We start from the raw sequence: 17,065 nt of genomic DNA on the forward strand, positions 1-17,065 counted from the left end.
GGTTGAACGAGTATATCATTTTTAAACTCGACATTAACATAATAAAACCCGAGTAGAACTCGAGTATTTGATGACGTCATAGATCTCAAGATACAAAAATAAATAAATTAGTAAAACTGCAAAAAAAGGTAATTATTTACAAAAAAAAAGACCAACAAAACATTGGGAGCGTATATTATGCTCCTACCATTTATCATACTGCAAATAAGTCACAGGAAAAACTAAACTATTAGTTATTATTATTAAACTGCAAGCATGAAGAAACGTGGGCGTCAAAAACGAAACTTAAACTGAAACTGGTTCTGGTTCGGTGGATTGGACCCGGTGTTACACCATACTCTGTGACCTGCAACAGTGCAACACCGCCCCCTACGGTCATACGTGGTCACATAATATGACGTCACTACGGATACTCGATGTTAAATTTTTAACCTCGATAGATGTCCTAGCAATCGATGTGTAGATTACTCTGTTAATGCCCAAATATATATATATATATATATATATATATATATATATGAAAACTTCCCATGGGCTCACCACCTGTGGGAGGGTCCAAAGGGGTCGGGTGCAATGTGGGATGGGTGGTGGCCGAGGACGGGGACCCTGGCGGTCTGATCCTCGGCTACAGAAGCTGGCTATTGGGACGTGGAATGTCACCTCACCGGTGGGGAAGGAGCCTGAGCTGGTGTGTGAGGCTGAGAGGTTCCGGCTAGAAATAGTCGGACTCACCTCTACGCATGGCTCTGGCTCTGGAACCACTTTCCTTGAGAGGGGCTGGACACTCTTCCACTCTGGAGTTGCCCCTGGTGAGAGGCGCCAAGCAGGAGTGGGCATACTTATCGCCCCCCAACTTGGTGCCAGTGTGTTGGGGTTCACCCCAGTGAATGAGAGGGTGGCTTCCCTCCGCCTACGTGTGTTGGGACGGGTTCTGACTATCGTTTGTGCTTATGCACCAAACAGCAATTCAGATTATCCACCCTTTCTGGAGTCCTTGGAGGGGGTACTGGAAAGTGCACCTCCTGGGGACTCCCTTGTTCTGCTGGGGGACTTCAATGCTCATGTGGGCAATGACAGTGAGACCTGGAGGGGCGTGGTTGGGAGGAACGGACCCCCTGATCTGAACCAGAGTGGTTTTTTGTTGTTGGACTTCTGTGCTCGTCATGGATTGTCAATAACGAACACCTTGTTCAAGCATAAGGGTGTCCATATGTGCTCTTGGCACCAGGACACCCTAGGCCGCAGTTCGATGATCGACTTTGTCATCGTCTCATCTGATCTGCAGCCACATGTCTTGGACACTCGTGTGAAGAGAGGGGCGGAGCTGTCCACTGATCACTACCTGGTGGTGAGTTGGCTCCGATGGTGGGGGAGGATGCCAGCCAGACCTGGCAGACCCAAACGTATTGTGAGGGTTTGCTAGGAACGTCTGGCAGAGTCTCCTGTGAGATGGAGTTTTAACTCCCACCTCCGGGAGAACTTCAAACATGTTCTGAGGGAGGTGGGGGACATTAAGTCTGAGTGGACCATGTTTTGTGCCTCTATTGTCGAGGCGGCTTACCGGAGCTGCGGCCGCAAGGTTGTCGGTGCCTGTCGTTGCGGCAACCCTCGAACCCGATGGTGGACACCGTCATGAGGGATGCTATCAGGCTGAAGAAGGAGTCCTATTGGGCCTTTTTGGCCTGTGGGACCCCGGAAGCAGCTGATGGGTACCAGCAGTCCAAGCAACATGCAGCTCGGGTGGTCGCTGAGGCAAAAACTCGGGCATGGGAGGAGTTCGGAGAGGCCATGGAGAACGACTTCCGCATGGCATTGACGCGATTCTGGTCCATCATCCGGCGTCTCAGGGGGCGAAAGTGGTACGCCACCAACACTGTTTATAGTGGGAGTGGTGTGCTGCTGACCTCAACTCGGGATGTTGTGGGTCGTTGGGCGGAATACTTTGAAGACCTCCTCAATCCCACCGGCATGTCTTCCACTGAGGAAGCGGAGCCTGGGGACTCTGGGTCGGGTCCTCCAATCTCTGGTGCGAAGGTCACCGATGTGGTTAAAAAGCTCCTCAGTGGCAGGGCCCCAGGGGTGGATGAGATTCGCCCAGAGTTCCTTAAGGCTCTGGATGTTGTAGGGTTGTGTTGGCTTACGCGACTCTGCAATATTGCGTGGACATTGGGGGAAGTTCTCCTGGATTGGCAGACCGGGGTGGTGGTCCCCCTATTCAAAAAGGGGGACCGTAGAGTGTGTTCCAACTACAGGAGAATCACGCTCTTAAGCCTCCCTGGTAAGGTCTATTCGGGGGTTCTGGAGAGGAGGGTCCATCGGATAGTCGAACCTCGGATTCAGGAGGAGCAGTGCGGTTTTCGTCCTGGCCGTGGAACATTGGACCAGCTCTACACTCTCAGCAGGGTCCTGGAGGGTGCGTGGGAGTTTGCCCAACCGGTCTACATGTGTTTTGTGGACTTGGAGAAGGCATTAGACCGCGTCCCTCGGGGGACCCTGTGGGAGGTACTCTGGGAGTATGGGGTACCGGGCCCTTTGATACGGGCTGTTAGGTCCCTGTATGACCAGTGTCAGAGCCTGGTCCGCATTGCCGGCAGTAAGTCGGGCTTGTTCCCAGTGAGAGTTGGACTCCGCCAAAGTTGCCCTTTGTCACCGATTCTGTTCATAATTTTTATGGACAGAATTTCTAGGCGCAGCCAAGGTGTTGAGGGGATCCATTTTGGTGGCCTTAGGATTGCGTCTCTGCTTTTTGCAGATGATCTGGTCTTATTGGCTTCATCAGATCGTGATCTACAGCTTTTGCTGGAGCGGTTCACAGCCGAATGTGACGCGGCCAGGATGAAGATCAGTTCCTCCAAATCCGAGGCCATGGTCTTGAGCCAGAAAAGGGTAGAGTGCCCTCTTTGGGTCAGGAAGGAGTTCAAGTATCTTGGGGTCTTGTTCACGAATGAGGGAAAAATGGAGCGTGAGATAAATAGGCGGATAGGTGCAGCGTGAAGCAGGCGCTGTACAGGTCTGTCGTGGTGAAGAGAGAGCTGAGTCAAAAGGCGAAGCTCTCAATTTACCGATCGATCTACGTTCCCACCCTCATCTATGGTCACGAGCTTTGGGTTGTGACCGAAAGAATGAGATCTCGGATACAAGCGGCCGAAATGAGTTTTCTCCGCAGGGTGTCTGGGCTCTCCCTTAGAGACAGGGTGAGAAGCTCAATCATCCGGGAGGGACTCAGAGTAGAGTCGCTGCTTCTCCACGTCGAGAGGAGCCAGTTGAGGTGGCTTGGGCATCTGTTTAGGATGCCTTCTGGATGCCGCCCTGGTGAGGTGTTCCGGACATGTCCCACCGGAAGGAGGCCCAGAGGAAGACCCAGGACATGCTGGAGGGACTATGTTTCTCGGCTGGCCTGGGAACGCCTCGGGATTCCCCCTGAAGAGCTGGCCCAAGTGGCTGGGGAGAGGGAAGTCTGGGCCTCCCTACTTAGGCTGCTACCCCCGCGACCCGACCCCGGATAAGCGGAAGAAAATGGATGGATGGATGGATATATATGAATAAAAGATCTTTACACACCTTGTCCTTATCAGGATACGATTTAAGACAAAAAAAGACTCGAGCACATTTATAGACACATTACATGCATTTGATGACAAGATGGTGAGATTTATACATGAAGCACTTCCAGATAGGACCGTAGTCCTGATAAGATGTTAATGTCAGCCGGTACATCTCTGATAAGTGTTCACAGAAGTTCTCGGGGTGGGGGTTGGGTGCAGGGGTGGATAGAGCAGAGTCTTCATAGTTTACACATCCCCAGGAGCAATTTGATAAGTCGGCCTATTCAAGGCCGAATGGGGAGGCCGGATTCAGATAAGCCACAGTTGTTTTTCTCATCAGCCTTGAGTTGTGCTGGTACTCTCATGATCCAAAATGGCTCAATTTGTGGGCATTCCACTGGTCCGTGCTTATTAGCCTTCTCCAAGATCAATTCCAACATGCTGGTGCGTTCCAGAAGCCGCAATTGACCTACTATTCTCACAAATCGCTTCCATCTTACAGTTGCGTTCATAAATCATCTGAGTCTGAGAGCTTAAAGCAGTCGGCAGCTTTTCCATGGCCGAAACTGCTGCCACCGTCTTCCTTAATAGCCGATAACACGAGTATCCATTGGTGTTAAAAGGCAGAAACCCTGCTATCATGAATCCAATGATATATAAATCTTAGGCGTCCTCCTGAGACAACACAGAAAGACACATCAATGTCCACTCTCCCCACAGATCCATGACGTACCCTGCCACGTGCGTCTCAGCAGGGCATGAGGGCTCTCCAGCACCCTGTCGCTTGGTTGAAAAATTTGATCAATTGCATTAAAAGTCCAGCCGACCAGATCCATGACAGTAATTTACGATTCAGAAGATGTGTGAATAGAAGCTCAAGAATATGATGTTATCATTTATTTATTTATTTATTCATATTTACACAACATCCTAACTTAAAAAAAAAAAAAAATCACAAAAACTTTTCCAGTGACTGTACAACCAAAGTGATGTGCAGCTCCTGTTTTCTGAGCATGTTGGTGCATGTCGCTCTGTTACTTTCTGATATTAAACGATCTGCACACTCCTTCAGGAACTTCCACTCTTTGTTGCTGCATGAGCCTCTGCTTTTGTCCGCTCAGGTTTCCTTCAACCAGTGAATATTTTCACCGAGCATTTGGTCATGAGTGTGCCAGCTGGAAACCATAACATATGATCCTCACCACAAGCTGTGGTTTGTCTTATTGCTGTGCTTTTGTTAGAGGGTGACAGTCATGACATGTTTCCTGATGCTCGTCGTTAGAGCTGTTACAGGGAGATCACCATCCATCCGTTAGGAGCCCAAGGGGCTTGAGTTTGGGAAAAACTGTATCAAATGACAGCAGTAAGTTATGTGAGGCTCACATGGCTGCACATGGATTCCATGACACAGTACTGGGCAAAAGTTTTAGACCAATACTAACCACTTTAAAAGTATTTTCCTTCCAAGAAGCCAGACTTTCCTTTAATCTTTATTACTCTCCATTGAAATAAAAAGTACAATAATACAGTTGTCTTAGTGTGTGTGTGTGTTTTGTCTGTTTGCAAAATATGCCATGAATCATTGGATGGTTAATGGAAACGTAAGCATCAGATATACAGCGCAGCCCATTACTCCAGCTGATTATGAGAAACACAAACACGGCTTTAACTCAGTTTTACAGATACACAGCTAAAATTGGTGTGCGCACCCTTTAACTTTGAACTGCCTTAATTTGTAAACCGGTCAATGCCTGAACGCAATTAGCAGGTGGCCAACTTGGGGTCTGGGGGTCCTCCCCAGAAAATTTTGACCTAAGTAGATGCATAAGTAGATTTCTAAACATAACGTCCCAGTGGCTTTTAAACCCCAAAATACATTAAAGACTGGTTCATCCCAAAGATCCAGTCCCCCGGCACAAACAGAGCAATGTTGTGTATGCTGTTCAGTGTCAGGAGGGTGATCAGTCTTACATCGGGGAAACAAAACAGCCACTGGCCAGAAGGATGGCCCAGCACAGAAGATCAACATCATCAGGCCAGGACTCTGCGGTCTACACTCATCTCCAGGCCAGAGGTCACTCTTTCAAGGATGAAGATGTTCACATCCTGGACAGAGAGGAACGATGGTTTGAGAGAGGAGTAAAGGAGGCCATCTTTGTGAAAAGAAACCGTCCATCATTAAACAGGGGTGGAGCCTCCGGGTTCAACTGTCCCCCTCTTACAATGCTGTGATTGCTAGTATCACTCAGCCCTCTGTGAGTAGTAAACAGCCATCAGGTGCTAATGATCCATTGTTAGGCTGATGGTCCTTCTTGATCATGTGATCAGCTGGTTCTGGTTGTCAGCAGCAAACTGGTTGATCCACTCTGAGAAGGTGCTATTTAAGAGACTGAGCTGAATACAGCTCCTCAGACTGAGGAAGTCTCTTGGATGAGAGACGAAACGTTTCTACATTTTTTTGTTGATTTGCTTTTTTTTTTTTTTTTGAATGTCCAGAGGACCAGATTTAACTTTTTTAGATAAGTAGATGCAATTTCCTGCATTTTGGTGTATTTTAATGGGTTATTAAACATCTGCATTTACCTACGTTTGAAATAGTTTTAATGTAATTATTTTTAGTTTACATATCCAATATAAGTTTTATTTGTTCCAGGCAGTCACATTTGTTCATAACTTTATTATTAGTAAGCCAGAGAGTTACTGGAGCCAAGCAAGCAGTTACAGGAACGCACTCTGTCAAAATAAGAGCGTTTCCGGATTCTGTTCCAGCAGGATCTGGTTCAAATTAAGCCCTGAAAGTAATTATTGGATATACATTTACACCTGATTGTTTGTAGCCTGAAAGTTGATTAAAGATGGCTGCCACTGCTAATCAATGTCAAAAATTACAAAAATGGCTACAACTTAGTCAAATTCACAAACTTTGAGCTAAAATGAATTACTAGCAGCTGAGAGTTAACCTCAACACAACCAGTACGTTGATGATATCTGATGGTTCCTTCTCCTCATAAGATGATCTTAGTTTAAAATATGTTAGTGGGCGATATGCAGAACTTTATGCCTGAATGATTCAGAGGTCAGCGTTCTAAACTACGTGGAAATGCGGAAAAAGATTTTCCGAAAGTCAAGAACATTTTGCTTAATTCCACCTTTTTTAAAAGTTTTCTAGAATAATTGCCTGACTGAAAACAAAATATAAAGAGATGATGGATGACGCAACCTTTTCTCAGTATTCTTTTTTCCACGTTCATTTCTTCTGCTTTTGTTTTGCAGGATGGAGGATGAAGCGGTGTTGGACAGAGGAGCGTCCTTTGTCAAACACGTCTGCGACGAGGAGGAAGTGGAAGGTAAGAGTGACTCCTCGTCCTGTTGGTGCAGCTTGAACATGTCCAAGTTTGTCTCTACATACTGCACTGTTCAAAAAGTTTATCTTCTTATCCACTTTAGATAACATTTCTGCACAATACGTTAGTGTCGCTCCTGCCTGTCGGCTAAAGCCACAGAAGAATGTCTCTGGAGACCCCCTCATGAATAACAGTCACATATTTCACAAAGCACTACTCCACAGAAAGACACGTGCGTGTCTTCTCAGCGTTGTGTCAGCCTGCGTGCTGCAGCAGACATCATAAAGGTCTGAAGTCAGATTCTTGTTGGTCTCAGGTGCTCTTTAGTTCCTGCATTGAAAGATATTAAAACCAGCAGGACCTGCTTGTGGAATGCTCTGGTTGAAAGGGAAAACAAAAGGTTGCCTCATCACCGACGCTCACCTAATCATAGCTGTTTTATTTATTCTGGCCTTTTCATTTCCATGATTACTTCCTGGAAAGAAGAAGTCATAGTTTCCTGTACGTGTTGAAGTGTTGGCATCAATAGTAGACTCACTGACTAACTGGAATATTTTATCTCTGCCGAGAAAAAAAATCCGTGTCAGCATGAAGGAATATTACAGCAGCTCTCATTCCAGACCCTGTTGCAGTCAAACCTAAAAAACATTATTTCAAAGGTTTCATTTATTATAATCAGATTTAGCTTAACATCTGTAAATTTAACCAGTTGTGTTTGCTAATACTGATTAGCTGCGTCAGCCATTTTGAATTGAATTGACTCAAAAAGTTAATCAGCTGTAGATGAACATCCAACCATAACCTTAGAAAGTGTCATTAAAATATGCTGACTTGTTCATGAGATATTTTGCTAACAAACAGACCTATGTGGCCACAAGCATCATCCGTTGCGAGCGATACACATCAGTTATCTAAACTTCAGCTCACGTTGGGGTCGCATGTTTGGCCCATTAAATACACACCTCAGAATTCCTGGATAATCTAAACTGCACTTCCATGTTGTCGTCACAGGTCACCACACAGTGTACATCGGTGTGCACGTTCCTAAGAGCTACCGCCCGAGGAGGAGACGTCACAAACGCAAGACCAACCACAAGGAGAAGCGGGAACGGGCCGAGCAGAGCGCAGAAGTCTACAAGTCGGACGTGGAGAACGTAGATGAAACGTGCACCAGCATCCTCAAACCTCTCAGTGAGTGCTGCTCAAAGCAAACGTGACATCTTGTAAAGGCAGAACTCCATTTAATGAGGTCTCAGTGAATTTCAGCAGAATCATGAAAATCAGCATGCGAGTTGTCTGTGCAGACAGCTGGGTGGAGTGGGAGCCCGCACGCACTGAAGCCCATGGGAAGACATCACAGACTAATCTTAAAATGACAGCGGAGTGGCTTTATGTGTGTAAAGTTACCACAGAGAGGGGTTTATCTTCCACACGGGTGATTAACGCTGCATTCCTCTAGATTTGGGACAAAGGATTTTCAGATTCTAGCAGGGCTTGGTAAAAGAAGTGGTTTGGCAGAAAATGGAGCTCAAGTTGCAAAAATTTTCTCAAATGAGCTGAACTGCAAGGCCGGGAAGAAAATCAGAGAAGAAGAGATGTTCTGTCAGCCTGTGAACTGACTGGAGATTGAAATCAAAAACTAAAAGAAGTTAAAGAGATGGTGAAGGCTGCCACTGCATCTACAACCCCCAAGTTCCAATCAAAGTACATAAAACCTGATTCAATCCTACGTTTTTACTGTGAACTGGACACAAAGTGTAAGAATGACCAAGATACCGTTCATCTCCATTATTCCTTTTCTCACAGCTTTTTGTGAATTTTGTCTCCAGTGTGTAAAATACCACCAGTGACCACACTTTTCTGCACTGACACACACATTTTAGCTTAAAACGTGCATGTTTTCTTTCAAAGCTGCACGCTGAACATCTGCGCTTCTTTCAACAGAACAGGAAATAATGACATTGTTCTTTTCACAGTAAAATAAAGTGAATGCTGAATGACTTTGTTAAAATTAGTTGAAAAATAAACTGTTAAAATTAAAACACGCAGAACAAAAGTTAGCATCAGCCAAACAGTGGCTAAAAGCTAACATTAGCATTAACAAAAATTCAATGTATTTCTATAGATGCAAGGTTAAACTTTAAATTTAAACTTTAAAAATAAGAAGTAAAGTTACTACCGGTAATACTACATGTTTTTTGGTGGGTGAGGAAGATCCAAAAGGTTTTGGTGTCCACATGATTTGGAACCAGTGTTTCAAACAAGCCTTTTGCTGTAATTTTACAACAATCAGCGTATTTTACAGCTCAGAGTGTCTTTGTTGAGTGAGTGGAAGAACACTAAACAGTAAAACTAAGACATACAATTATGCTTTACAGTACTGGAATACACCTAAAATGGCTCAGTTACCAAACAGACATAATGGGAGGGTGTTGTCGCTGGAGGAGGAAGCAGCTCCGGTGTGAAACTAAAGTGGAGATGAGTGGTAGGAGCAGGAGGGACTCCAAAACATCGGCCTTACAGCTCCTCAACTAGCAGGGAAAGTGACGGGACTCTCGTTTTTTATCAAACTAACTTGCAAGTGTTAACGTCTCACGAGCACAGAAAACTTCCTCTAACAGTCTTGGAAATTCAAAAACAAAATGTTGAAAATTTATAAAAAGTTCCTCCAATATCTGACTGTTGTTTGTTTCTGGGAAAGAGTCATAAAGGGTTCAGTCAAGGAAATTTACCTCCATTTGGCAACACACTTAATGTGCTCTTTTCTTTTTGTTGCATGTTGTGTTCACTTAGTTTGGTGGAAAAAGTAGCTGTTAAATATCCTCAGTCACATCCGCTGTAAAGACTCAAACACTCTCAACTTAGGAATTAACTTTAGCTGTTAGCACTTTGACTAATTAGCTTAAATACCAGTCCTTCTGTGTAATAATTCACTTTCCCAGTTACCCTTGTCCAGGTTCATCTCCCCTGGCTTTAGTTCTACAAGGTTGCTTCCTGCAAAGCTAACTGGGGTTCTAATGCTAATGTGTTGGGAAAGTCGTCTGTGGTTTGGTCCACGTTGCTGCTCGAGTAGATGCACTTACTGGGACAAAAGGATAAACTTTGAAAGGTTTAGAAAAATGAAGCATTTACTTTTTAAAACTCCATGAAAGAGTTAGAGACAGTCTGGAGGAATTTCCAGCTGATCGATCCAGATCAGAGCAGACAGAGGAGCTGTGCAGTGTATAAAGATGGAGTCATCTGCATGAGCACATGCATCTTAAAAATAAAAAAACACACGTGGAAAAGTCTCCAGTTCCGTTTTGTCCTGAACATCCTGGATTTCCACCCCTCCCAAATCTTTTGGGCCATGCAGGCGTCGTTTCTCAGACTCCGTGCCGCAGATGTACTCCTGAGTAATCCTCTCTGCTCTGACGCTGTAATCCCATGTTGCACCTCATGGTCGGGTTAAAGCAGCCCGTGTGCTCAGTCATCTGAAGGTGCCTCCATGTGATGAGTGCTTTGTTTACATTAATCCTCAATGTCTCAGCTTTGATTTGATTATCGTGAAAAGGATTTGTACATTTTTACATGGCCACAGAACACACTGGCAGGGTTTGTCTTTGTTTTTACCGTGTTTAAAGTTTTTTTAAGTATTCACAAGGTAACGGACAGAAATATCTCAAATACTGTTTCAGCAATAGTTCCACTGGATGTGCTGCATATCTGAAAGTGACTAACTGTTGGGGTCAAACTAATTCAAGATGGCCACCACTTGAGAAAACACTAAACGGGCCATAGCTCCGTCAGTTTTACCGACACGCAGCTAAAACTTGCTTCTGTGTCGTTCCAACACAAAGTGCGACCTCTAACAGATTGTGCAAGCTCTTGCATCATGTTGTTTTCCAGGTGTGACCTTGCTGGAAGTCATCTCTCAACATAAGATGATCTTCATTTACAATTGTTGCCATTGAAGGTGGCAGGTGATATGACTTTCTTCAAGGAACGCTTGGCTTTCTTTAATTTTCTGACACTCGTCCTTTATTTGACATTAGCTTGGCAGATTTAGCCAGTTTAAAAAAAATCCAAACATTTATCAGTTTTAAATCCATCCATCCATCCATTTTCTTTACCCGCTTATTCCATTTTGGGTCACGGGGGTCGCTGGTGCCCATGTCCAGCAATCACTGTGCGAGGGGCGGGGGACACCCTGGACAGGTCTCCAGTCCGTCACAGGGACACATAGAGACAAACGAGACAAACAACCATTCACTCTCTCACTCACACCTAGGGACAATTTAGAGTTACCAATCAGTCTAACATGCATGTTTTTGGTCTGTGGGAGGAAACCGGAGTACACGGAGAAAACCCACGCATGCACGGAGAGAACATGCAAACTCCACCCAGAAAGGCCCCTGGACCAGGATTTGAACCAGGGACCTGCTCACTGAGAGGCAGCAGCTCTACCAGCTGCATCTCCGTGCTGCCCTCAGTTTTAAATCATATGTTTCAAAGCTTCTTTTTATTTGTTTAAAATTGGCAATGGATTAAAGCGTGACATTTATTTAAAAGCCAACACTGTTGCTGGTTGATGATCCGTTAAATAGATATCAGGCTGCGAGTCAGCGAGTGTCAAGACACGACTGGAACCAAACTAAACAGAAAAGACTTTAAAACGTAACATTAAACGCCTCGTTCTAACACACACACGCACGCACGCACGCACGCACACACACGCACACACACGCACACACACACACACTTTCTCCTATCAGACTGCATCTGTTTCTGAAGTCAGAAGTGTAAACAGGTTGAATTTGAGGGCAGACCCTTGTATATCAGAGTCAGAGTCAGAGTCAGAGTTTCTTTATTGTCATTCGCACCTCATGTGGTACATGTGGTGGAGCGAAATTATGTACACAGGGTCCCAGTTACATCCAACAATAAAATGTATAAGAAAAACAGTAATAACATCTAAGATATGAACTAAGAAAAACATCAACTAAATATACACTAAGCACTCATAACATAAAACATTGAACATCAGCACAAACATGAACATGAGTCTGTGAGCAGATGAGCACGAATTAACTATTAAAACTTTTATCAGAACCATGGCTTAATGACGTCACTCAAGCCGTTAGACAGCAGTGTAGGAGAGCAGAACGCAGGTGGAGGAAAGACAGGCTGCAGGTTTCTTTTCAAATCCTAAAGGAGAGTTGGCGTCATTGTCAGAAGGCAGTTAAAGCCGCCAAATCGAAGTTCTTTTCTGCGATAATTGCCTCAAACTCCCACAACCCCCGAGCCCTTTTTTCCCCCCTGAACTCAGTTCTACACCTCAGTGAACCTTCACCTCTAGAAGCCTCAACTGAGCTGTGTGAAAACTTCCTCCATTTCTTTTCTGAAAAAGTTGCAAACACCCGGGCACTCATTTCTCCACCTGCTCATGATCCGTCCATCCCATCTCATTGTGTTGCTGTTCTTGACCACTTCGAGCCCATCTCTCTGTCTTCCCTGGAGCAGGTCATGTGCGGCATGAAGCCATCTGGCTCCCCTTTTGACGTTGTCCCCCCTCGACTCCTGAAGGAGCTTCTTCCTGTTCTGGGCCCTCCTGTTCTTGGCATTTTGAACAGCAGCTTAGCCTCAGGTGTGGTGCCAATAACTTTTAAACATGCTGCTGTCCAGCCTCTCCTGAAAAAACCTAGCCTTGACCCCTGAGTCAAGTCCAACTTCCGGCCTTTCTCCAGACTCCCATTTGTCGCTAAACTACTGGAAAAAATAGTGGAGTCCCAGCTGAAATGCTTTCTAGAGGATAATGCCATCTTAGAGCTATTCCAGTCTGGCTTTAAACCTCTCCACAGCACTGAAACTGCTCTACTCAAGGTTTTTAACAACATTCTCCTATTCACAGACGCTGGTGATTCTGTGCTCCTTTTCTTACTGGACCTTACATCTGCCTTTGATACAATCGACCACGAGATCCTCATTGCGAGGTTAGAGCAGTGGGTGGGCATCACTGGGTCAGCCCTCGAATGGTTTAGATCTTACCTCGCTGACAGGTCCTTTTGTGTCTCCATCAAAGATTTTAGTTCAGCCTCGGCAGCGCTTAAATGGGGGGTACCGCAAGGGTCCATCCTTGGTCCTCTTTTATTTTCTTTATACCTGCTGCCACTAGGTGCTATTTTCAGGAAACATAACATACCTTTTCATTTCTACGCAGACGACTGCCAAATCTACTTCCCCCACAGACTCAACGGTACTCGCTCTATTCAACCGTTACTGGACTGCCTGGCTGACATCAGAGATTGGATGGCTTTAAATTTCTTGAGTTTCAACGAGAAGAAATCTGAAGTTATGCTGTTTCCTCCCAATGACACAATCACCAACCACTGCATCGACCTATCCGTTCTGTCACCGTTAGTGAAACAAAGAGTCACTAATCTAGGAGTGATACTTGACCCTTCTCTGAAACTCAACAATCATGTAAATATGATTGTTAAATCCTGCTTTTTCCAGCTAAGGCGACTGTCTAAGCTGAAGCCCATATTGTCCAAAAATAACCTGGAGACAGTAATTCATGCATTCATTACATCCAGGCTCAACTATTGCAACTCACTCCTTTTTGGTATCAGTCAGACCTCCATAGCTAGACTCCAACTGGTCCAAAATGCAGCAGCCCGGTTTTTGAACAGCACAAGTAAAAGAGAGCACATTACACCTGTTTTGGCCTCCCTACACTGGCTTCCGGTTCACCTTCGAATCAAATTCAAAATACTCTTGTATGCCTATAAATCACTAAACAGCTCTGCCCCCTCCTATCTTACTGATCTGCTCCAGCCGTATGACCCACCACGTTCTCTCAGATCAGCAGACCAGTTGCTCCTAACAGTCCCAGGAACCCGTCTTAAGCGCAGAGGTGACAGGGCCTTCTCTGTAGCAGGACCAAGACTTTGGAATGAGTTACCTCTGCTGGTTAGACAGGCCCCCTCCCTCACAGTTTTTAAATCTCGCTTAAAAACACACTTCTATTCCCTGGCTTTCAGCACTGTGTGATCTGTGCTGAGTCTGTGTGCATCACACTGTGTTGGTCATGTTGCGGTTGTTGTTGTTATCCATTACTGTTTTTGTTGGTTTCTACCTTTTGGTGTCCTGTTATGTAATCTGTTGCTATGTGCTTGTTCTGTTTGTCCCTGTACAGCACTTTGGTGTGCTTTGTCACTGTTTAAAGTGCTTTATAAATAAATTGGTATGGTATGGTATGGTATGAACACATCAACATTTAAACAGATCAGCAGCAACATGAAACAGATCAGCAGCAACATGATGTGGTTTTTCACAGTGATTATTCTAGTTAGAGATTCATGAGTCTAACAGCCTCAGGGTAGAAGCTGTTCCTCAGTCTAGTGGTTCTACACTTAATGCTCCTCAACCTCCTTCCTGAGGGGAGTGGGGCAAAAAGTGTGTGTGCTGGGTGAGTGAGGTCCTTCATGATGCAGGTAGCCCTCTTCCTGCATCTAGAGGTGTAGATGTCTGTGATGGTGGGGAGGCTGACTCCGACAGACTTCTGTGCAGCCTTCACCACTCTCTGCAAAGCTTTTCTTTCTGCAGCTGTGCAGCCTCCATGCCACACGTTGATGCTGGAGCACAGGATGCTCTCCACTGCACACCTGTAGAAGGAGGTGAGGACTGAGCTTCCAGTCCAGCTCGTCTCAGCCGCCTGAGGAAGTAGAGTCTCTGATGAGCTTTCTTGATCAGGCTGGTGGTGTTGTTGCTCCAGCTGAGGTTGTCATTCATGTGTACACCCAAGTACTTGTAGCTGGAGACCACTTCCACCACAGATCCTCTTATGTTCAGGGGGGTATAGATGTTTTTGTTCCTTCTGAAGTCCACAATCATCTCCTTTGTCTTCTTCACATTGATGTGAAGGTTATTCTCTTTGCACCAGCTCTCCAGGTGTTCCACCTCTTGCCTGTAGCTGGACTCATCATTGTTTGTGATGCATCCCACCACTGCTGTATCATCTGCAAACTTTACAATGTGACAGCCTGGATGGATGCTGCACAATCATACGTGAGCAGAGTAAACAGGAGAGGGCTCAACACACATCCCTGAGGAGAGCCAGTGCTGAGGGTTATGGTGGAGGAGGAGAGGTTGTGGATCCTCACTAACTGTGGTCTGTTTGTTAAAAAGTCTAGTACCCAGTTGCAAATGGAGGGGCTTAGTCCTAGTGTGGATAGTTTGTCCATCAGGGTTTGGGGGATCATGGTGTTGAAGGCGGATGTGAAGTCCACAAAGAGCATACGGACGTAAGAGTTTTTCTGCTCCAGGTGGTTGAGCGCAGTGTGGACCACAGAGGAGATGGCATCCTCTGTTGATCGGTTCTCACGGTATGCGTACTGATGAGGGTCCTCGTTGATGTTGATGGTTGTTTTGATGTGAGTCATGACCAGTTTTTCGAAGCATTTAGCGACTATCGGAGTGAGGGCCACTGGCCGATAGTCATTCAGACCAGTCACTGTAGAGCTTTTTGGGACTGGGATGATGGTGGCAGTCTTCAGGCAGGTGGGAACTGTCTCCAGGGTAAGTGAGGTGTTAAAGATGTCTGCCAGCACCTCACAGAGCTGATCAGCACATTCCTTCAACACTTTTCCGGGGATGTTGTCTGGGCCAGTTGCTTTGTGCGGATTAATCCTCCTGAAGGTACTCCTTACTTCTGCTGAGGTCACGCTGAGATACTCTTCATCTGGTGGTGAGGTGAGTCTGGTGCTGGGTGGTCTGTTCAGGTCTTCAAAGCGTGCATAGAAACTTACACAAACTTGGTGAGAAACATGTTTTAACTGTGTGGAATTAAAGAAAATCTAGGTGAAATGTTGTTTTGTTGTTCACTAGTGAACACCTTTTTTAACGTGCGCACACACGTGTACACGCACACACGCGTGCGCACACACACACACCTATACACATCATTGTGTTCCCCCCTCATTACGGATGCTTCTGACGCCCTTGCCCACGGGCCAAAGTTGGTCCACCAAGCTGTCCTCATTACTAAATTAAAATGTCCTTTTGAAGTGTCAGTGTGTTTACACTCAGTCATTCTGACTTTAGTTTTTTACCCGCTTCTTCCATTTTGGGTCACGGGGGTCACCGGTGCCCATGTCCAGCAATCACTGTGTGAGGGGTGGGGGGACAGGTCTCCAGTCCATCACAGGGACACATAGAGACAAACGAGACAAACAACCATTCACTCTCTCTCTCACACCTAGGGACAATTTAGAGTTACCAATCAGCCTAACATGCATGTTTTTGGTCTGTGGGAGGAAACTGGAGTAACTCACACATGCACGGAGAGAACATGCAAACTCCACCCAGAAAGTCCCTGGACTGGGATTTGAACCGGCAGCCTTCTTGCTGCGAGGCAGCAGCTCTACCAGTTGCACCACTGTGCTGCCCTCTGACTTTAATGTTAATGTTAAATGGCAGTCAGCCCAATGACTACCTTAATGGCACTACACAGCTGGAGTGGCTAATTTGTGCATGAAATTATTTAATTTTACTAATTTATATTTTATTTTGACAGACTTCCTACAGCTTCCTGCCACTGAAAACATTTTGCTTTGGTCCTGCACTAAGACACTTACAAATCACACATAAAGCGTTTAAAAATAGCCTAAATTATAAATATGAACTGGCTTAAGAAGTGATTTTAGCCTCTTTTTGGGGGTGCTCAAGCACCCCTAAATTTAAACTCAGCACCTCTGAAAAAATAAACCATCATTAGAATTTTGTAAGAAAACAGTTCTCAAACCTTAGATTCACCAAAATATTGAATATGGAATAAATGACAACAGACTCAAACGATACAGTAAAATCTATGATTTTTTTTTGTATGAGTCCCGCCACCTGTCAATCAATCCAGCATGTCAGCAACTGACCAATCAGCAACTGACCAATCAGCAACTGACCAATCAGCAACTGACCAATCAGCAACCTCAGCTTACCCTGAATTGAACGTCCCTTACCTGCAGAGCTGCAGCTTTGCAGTCAGAGATTTCAATAATAACAAGAGTTTACATCTTTTGTTTCATGTTGATCTACTCTGTAGTAAACCTTTGTAAAATACACCAAAATGCAGGAAATGGCATCCACTTTATTCAAAATTCTCTTGCGGAGGAACCCCCCCCCCCCCCCCCCCCCCCC

General features: G+C 45.3%; 1 protein-coding gene across 1 annotated transcript in view; it reads left to right on the plus strand.

The window, feature by feature from the left end:
* The window catches only part of LOC119425163 (electrogenic sodium bicarbonate cotransporter 1), a gene marked incomplete at its 5' end in the record, with an annotated part of 64,762 nt that overhangs the window by 6,958 nt on the left and 40,739 nt on the right, over positions 1–17,065 (plus strand).

The sequence above is a fragment of the Nematolebias whitei genome, chromosome 18 (genome assembly GCF_014905685.2).
Source record: "Nematolebias whitei isolate Nwh7 chromosome 18, NemWhi1, whole genome shotgun sequence".
NCBI lineage: Eukaryota > Metazoa > Chordata > Actinopteri > Cyprinodontiformes > Rivulidae > Nematolebias > Nematolebias whitei.